Here is a 7,568-nt window from a genome sequence, read left to right as displayed (position 1 = left end):
TTCTAAGAAATTTGATGTCTTTAGGTTCAAGTTGTGGAAAACTACTCATAGGTAAACTCCTCATTTGACCAGAAACCTCACCATACAACTTTTGAAAGAATGCAACAACCTCTGATTTTAAAACTTCAAGTTCAAAAATCCATTCACCTTCGGAGTTACGCAAAGCCGTTATATTATTATGTTTTTGCCTTTGAATCGTGTGTCTATGAAAGTACTTAGTGTTGCAATCACCCACACTCAACTGGTTGCATCTAAATTTCTACTTCTAAAGCTATTCCTCATGGTAAAGAACTTATTCCAGCTCCTCTCGAGTCTCTAACTCTTTCTTTTCCAGACTATTTGAACCAAAAAAATCATTGCTCATTGAATACTAGACAACTTTTGAATCAACTGTCTATTACGGGTATTTATATGTCCAAAGTCATATTTATTCCAATCCTTGAACCTTTCAGTAAAATGATTCAGTGTACCCGGTATGTCACCATCAAACCTCCAATTACCTGAGACAAACTCTAAAAATTTTGGATATTCCAACCAACCAACTAAGAAACGAAATGGCCTACCTTTAGGTGAAGAGAAATTTGGCTGTTGTAACACCTCTAACCTGTATTTTTTGTCGGATTAGGGTTATAAAGTGTTACCATACAGAATAGAACAATTAACTTCAAAACAGATCAATAACATCATTTAATAATAATTACCTAAAACTCATTACAAACCTATCATACATATACATTTGGGCCTAAAATCAAGCCTTTTAGGCCCTAAAAATAGTTCAAAAATAATTCGAGACTAATTTAAATCAATTCAGGAAGTTTGAGAAAAAGTTGTAAAATTTTTTAAAACAAGGGTCACACAGCCTTGTGGCCAAGCCATGTGACATAACCCAGACCATGTAGTGTTCGAACAATGAGACACACGGTTGTGTCCGAGCCAGTGTCTTAAACCTATAACCTACTGACTTAGATCACACGACTGTGTTGTAGGCTGTGTGTTAGGCCACGTAACTCTCTGACTTGATGCACACAGTCGTGTCGCAAACCAAGTGACAGACAGTGTGATTCACTGATTGGATACGCACGGTTATGCCGTAGGTCGTGTGGCAGCCCGTGTCCCAGGCCGTGTGCACCAAAACAGACTTGAAAATTCTAGTTTACCAAATATGCTTACTTGAGACACAAACCTACCATTTACCAACCAATTTACCTACTCAAAACACACCTAAACAAGAAAAAAACATGCCAAAATCACACATAAATCATACAATTCAAAAGCTCATCCAATGTACCCTCATTGGTACCATAATTAAACATCTAAAAAATTCAATCTCAATGTCATGGTTTCAGATCCCAAAAATACATCACTACCTACCATTCAACCATTTCATTCACACTTCAATATACCAAAAAATTACCTAATCACAAGACATTCATAAATAACCAAAACATATATTTACCTTATCATGTACCAAATATCATCGTAGGATATTAAAGCGCATTAAAAGCTTGGCATAATATCAAAACATCCCAAGTTACCAAAATAACATACGACCCTAAACATGCCATTTGTAACTAATTCCATATATTTAAAAACAACCAAAATAGATCAATGGATAGTGTGATCGTCCTCCGACGTCGATTCCAACTATTTTAGCTTTCCGATGATCTGCAAAACATAGAAAAAAAATTACGTAAGCAACTAGTGCTTAGTAAGCTCGAATAAAGAAACTTAGATTTCTGGAACATAAATGATTAAACTGTTAAAGCATTACTCATTTAAAATTAGGCACACCTTTCCTTCCTAATCACAACACACTACACGATTAGTAGGTGTATTAATCAACATATCCAACCAATTGAACATGAAACATATTAATATAAAGTTCAATACATAATTCCTCAATCTATTTCTCAATTGGTTCCCTTTTCACTTCATATTCATGTACCAACATTTTTTATTTCATGTTTCCATAACATAGTTCAATTTATATACACGTTCGTTAAAATTTAATCACCTGTTGATTCAAATGAAATAACATTGAATACTAAAAAAAATACTCATATAACCACTAAATTCCCTAAACATACCACAACATCATAATTTAACTCATTTGTAGACATATGAAACATATAATCACACCAAGACATTAATATTCACTATCAAATCATACTGCTAAAAACATTCATCTCATATTCATACTAGTGATACAAATCTTACTTGAAACATGTTACCTGATAAGTTATTATTGAAGGATGCCCTGATGTCTTTCAACCATGGTCTTATTCACTTTCCGATATGTTGTCATAGTGTCTTTCAACCATGGTCTTATTTATTTTCCGGTATGATGCCACAGTGCATTTCAACCATGGTCTTATTCATTTTCCAATATGATTCCATCATGTCTTTCAACCATGGTCGTATTCATTTTCCAATATGACGTCATAGTGTCTTTCAACCATGGTCTTAAATTTTTATTTGATACCATTGTGTCTTTCAACCATGGTCTCATTCATTTTCTGATATGATGTCATTGTGTCATTCAACTATGCTCTTATTCATTTTCGATAAGATGTCATAGTGTCCTTCAACTATGCTCTTACTCATCTAAATCATGATGTCATTGATAAACCATAATTTATATATATTTACCCCATGATTAGCGCATTTATAGATGGTTTCTCTTTAGAATTGGTGAATTCGATGCTCCTAATCCTTTAATTTCATGTTTTATACTTAGATGAGCATAGGAGAGTAAAAAGGGCGAGAAACGGGCTGAAAATGGAGAAAATGGACCCACGTGGGAAATCAACACGGTCTGGACTTCCTCACACGGACGTGTCACACGGTCATGTCCATTTGGTAAGATCGTAGCATGACTTACACGGGTAGATCACATGCCCGTGCCCATTTAACAGCCTTGGCCACGGCCTTAAGTAATCGCACACGGGCGTGTCCCTACCAAGCCCAAGTATAGTCCAATTCAGAAAAGGCCAATCTTGGGGGCTCTTAGGCATTCTAAAGGCTATTTTAACACCTGAGGAGGCACTTAAAAGGGGGACGCAGAGTAGGAAGCAAGGAATTACACAAGGAAAGTTGATTGATCCATTTCAGAAGCCGGATTCATCATCAAGACTAAAGATCTCCCTTCAAGTTCCTTCAGGAGTTTTCAGTTTTCTTATGTTTTGTTATCTTTATGCTTTTGAGATGTTTTCTTTCATAAGTATGAACTAAACCCCCTAAATACCTAAGGGAATGAGACCTAAAATGGGTCTTGTTATTATTATCTGAATTGTATGATAAATATTTGACTTGTTCTTAATTATGTGTTCTTAGTTCTTGTTTTGATATTCCAGGATATTGATTCAAGTTAAGCTTTTATTCAGAGGAGGAATAGACCCTGTCTAAGAGTAAATTTTTCATAATTAAGCAGAGTTGATTGCACACCTAGAGATAGGGTGATAAGATTTTGCCAGATTAGGGTGAAACCTAATAAAGGAATCCATAGATCGAGTTAATGCAATTCTCGGGTGTTAATTAGAAAGAGTTTTCAATTATTCAACCCAGGGTTAGATGTTATTAGTCTCGAGGGAAGTCTGATTCAGAGTCAAATGAATAAATCATCTGATTCAGAGTCAAATAACAAGTGAAGTCTAGGTGGATTTTTCCTTAGGTATTGTCTTAATCAATCGAATTTTCCCAAAAATATTTTCCCAAATTTTCTTTCTGTGCATTCTTAGTTAATAATTAGTTTAGATAACCAAACCTCTTAATTTTTAGGCTAGATGGTAAAAAGGAAATAATTACTAGTACTCGTAGTTCCTTTGGGTTCGACAATCCGGTCTTGCCAAACTATACTATTGTTTGATAGGTACACTTGCATTAATCATGATAATAAGTTAGTCTCAAGAACGATTCATTTATAAATCTTTAAAACCTGTTACGAATATCACAAATCAAAGCACCGTTGCCGAGGAACTAGGATACTAGGAACACTTGATTTTTATTACTTTAGCCATTTTACTTTTATTACAATTTAAATTTTTATTTTCTTTTCTAATTCTTCATTTATTTTCTTCTGACAAGTTTTTCTAGTTTATGACCAGAAGAAACCCGTCAGGACCATTACTGTTCGATAGTGAGATCGATCACACAGTTCACAGAAACTGAAGAGAAAAAAGGCGTAGCTTATGATACACAAAGGAAGAGCAAGAGGACGATACTTCAACCACAACCGAGGAGATGCTTGAAAACCAAGAAAATCCACTACCTCCTCCGATTGCTGTTAATCAGAATCTGCTCCACGACTATGTATGATAATGCTAATCCTTCTTTAACAGGAACTGAATCGAGCATAGTTAGACTTGCTGTAGCCGTAAATACTTTTGAACTGAAACTTAACACAACTCAAATGATACAGCAATTTGTTCAGTTTGATGGTTTGTAGGACGAAGATCCCAACGCTCACTTGGCAAGCTTTTTGGAACTATGTGATGCATTTAAAATTAATGGTGTTTCTGATGACGCCATTCGCCTTCAGTTATTCCCTTTTTCATTGAAAAAAAAAGCTAACCAGTGGTTCAACTTGTTGCCACGGGGTTCAATCACTACTTGGGAACAAATGACCGAAAAGTTTTTAATAAAATATTTTTCGCCGGCTAAAACAGACAAATTACGTAATGATATCTCTTCTTTTGTACAGATGGATTTAGAAACACTCTACGGCACATGGGAGAGATACAAGGACCTCTTGAGAAGATGCCCTCACCATGGGTTACCACTCTGGTTATAGGTTCAAACCTTTCATAATGGCCTGAATCCTTTGACTCGGCAGATGGTTGACGCAGCTATTGGCGGAACCATCAATAATAAGACACCTGGAGATGCCTATGAATTTATAAAGGAGATGTCACTGAATAATTATCAGTGGCAAGTCATGAGGACAAAGCCAGCAAAAGCAGTCGGTGTTTATAACATTGATTCGGTCACCATGCTCTCTAATCAGGTAGAACTCTTGAATAAGAAAATTGATGGTTTTCTTAGTACTTCACAGGTTCACCCAGTAATGCAATGCGAAGCACGTGGAGGTAGATCAAGCAGTTCAGAATACCCACCTTATGACAATAACATGCAATCCTCGATCTCAAAATAATCCTTATAGTAACACTTACAATGCAGGTTGGAGGAACCAAGCCTTCCAGGCTTTCAGCAACCACCGTACCAGCAGGAGAAAAAGCCGAAACTTGAGGAGATGCTAACCAAATTCATCTCGGTGTCAGAAACTCATTTTCAAAATATCGAGACGGCACTCAAAAATCAACAAGCACCAATCCATGTGACACCCCTAATGTGACCCTAGTCGGAGAGTGGTTTCGGGACCACGAAACCGAGTCACAAGAATAATTAGGTGTTATATTCTGTGCTTATTGTATGTGGAATTTGTATGCGTAAATATTTCGTGTCTTGATTTTTATTAATTAGGTGCAAATTTATAAGAAAGGACCCATGTGCTAGGACTTGAAAATGTGATAGGTGTATTTTTAAGTGGCCTAATAATGCATGAAGTGAAATAAATGGAGTTGCATGTCAATTATCCCATTTCCTAAGGTGGATGGCCGGCCATGACAAATTATGGGCAAGGAAAAACATGTTTCCAACATGTTTGGCTAGTGAGTTATGTAGGAAGTATTATAATAAAATAAGCATAAAAAATGAAAAAAAAAGAAAGATGAGCTTGGATGCCCTTGTTGCCGTGAGTAGAGGAAAAGAGAGGAGAAATTTTTGTCCATCCATTTTCACTTCTTGGCGAAAATACTAAGGAAAAGGGGAGGATTTTTGCTTCATGCTTGGTTTAGAAGAGATCTAGAAGGAGATTTGGCTAAATTGCATCAAGATTAAGGTATGTATAAGGTTGTGTTGGGAGTTTCATGCATGTTTTGGTTGCTAACTTGATGTGCATGTTAGCCATGGCTCAAATCTTTGTTATGCCATGGAAATGGTATTTGGCCAAAGTTGTTATGGTGATAAAGCCATTGCATGCTAAGTGTGAAGCTTGATGATGATGCATGCAATGATGGATTGTCTACTCTTGAGTAAGATTTGAGTTTTCTTTTTGTTCAACCATGATTGAAGTTAAAAAGGGGCATGATTGTCATATTCGACCATGATGCATTCATGAGCATGATTCATGCTTCTTGCATGTTAGTTAAAATTTGTGTTTTGGATGGCTATGGACACCTTGAAATTTGGCCATGCTCATATATGTATATATATGTTTGCACATGATGTTTTGGTTATGAAGGAAGTGATGAATATGTTTGTTTAAAGAAGAAGATGTTGAAGAATAATTGTGAAATTGCAAGCACATTCGGCCTAGCACACATATGAGTGCTTGATGCTATATTATAAGTTTTGAGCTACAATATGCAAAGCATTAACTAGTAAAATGCATGCTGTTTTTGTGAGGTATTAAGTGCATAATTGGCCTCAACATGTACATGAATATTCGCCATGGGTAGCCTATTGAAGGCCTTAGCTTTTCCTTGATGCTCGAATAAATTGTATTGAATTGCTTGATGTAGTATAAAATGTGCATGACCATTGTGTATTCAAGCTAAAGGGTGGCCATATGACCATTTAAACTCCTTGTCATATTCGCCATAAGCTAGCACAATGAGGTTTTAATAAATTGAATTTGTTTGAATTAGCTCAAGAGCTTAGAGGGCCACAATTGGACAAGGGAAGGAGAAAGTGATCGAATAGCCGTAAAAGCCGTTCGACAACATCCGAGGTAAGTCCTCAAGAAGTGACCCTACTTGAATTATGTGAAATGATGTATGGATGTGTATTGATTATTGATTATGTGTGTATGAGTATTTGAATGATACCGGGCTAAGTCCCAAGGCGATTATGCTAGTGATCATAATTGTGTTTGAGCCTTAGTAACGAAAATGAAATATGTATGTCCAATGATTATTGATGTATGTGCGCATGAGAAATTGAATGATATCTGGGCTAAGCCCGAAGACGTTAATGCTGGAAATTATATCCGGTTAAGACCGAAGGCAATTGTGGTAGTGGCTACATCCGGTTAAGACCAAGGCATTCGTGAGAGTCATTCTATCCGGGCTAAGACCGAAGGCATTTGTGCACGTGGTTATATCCGGTTATATTCGAAGAATCTTGGGCTGGAGGTGAGTGTTGGTTGCTGTAATGAATTCAATTAGTGCGCTCGAAAAGCCCAAAGAATAAGGTACGTTTATATGTGCATTGGAAAGTTGACATGTTTGAGCAACATTCGCTCAATCGTCTAACAATTTCAGCTATTGAATTGATCGATACTTTGTGAAAGTATATAATGATGAAGTGTGAAGTAAGAATGACTATGTGAATGTGTATTAATGGAATGATGCATTTGGTTATGTGAATGTATTGCTTTAATTAAAGCTGATTATATTCCTTGAGACTTACTAAGCATAAAATGCTTACCCGTTGCTTTGGCTCTCTTTTTATAGATTTATTTCGATAGCAATCGGATTCGGGATCAATAAAGTCGAAGTCATCCACACTAT

The 7,568-nt window shown here is 36.3% G+C and overlaps 1 non-coding gene across 1 annotated transcript; it reads right to left on the bottom strand.

Annotated features, from left to right (window-relative positions):
• Positions 1-4,666: 4,666 nt before the first annotated feature.
• Positions 4,667-4,773, bottom strand: LOC128289970 (small nucleolar RNA R71). Its single transcript, XR_008279610.1, has one exon. It is a non-coding gene; the product is annotated as a small nucleolar RNA R71 (small nucleolar RNA).
• Positions 4,774-7,568: the final 2,795 nt, after the last annotated feature.

This window comes from Gossypium arboreum, chromosome 2 (genome assembly GCF_025698485.1).
Source record: "Gossypium arboreum isolate Shixiya-1 chromosome 2, ASM2569848v2, whole genome shotgun sequence".
NCBI lineage: Eukaryota > Viridiplantae > Streptophyta > Magnoliopsida > Malvales > Malvaceae > Gossypium > Gossypium arboreum.
Note: the sequence above shows the minus strand (reverse complement) of the source record. Positions and strands in the feature narration are given on the sequence as shown.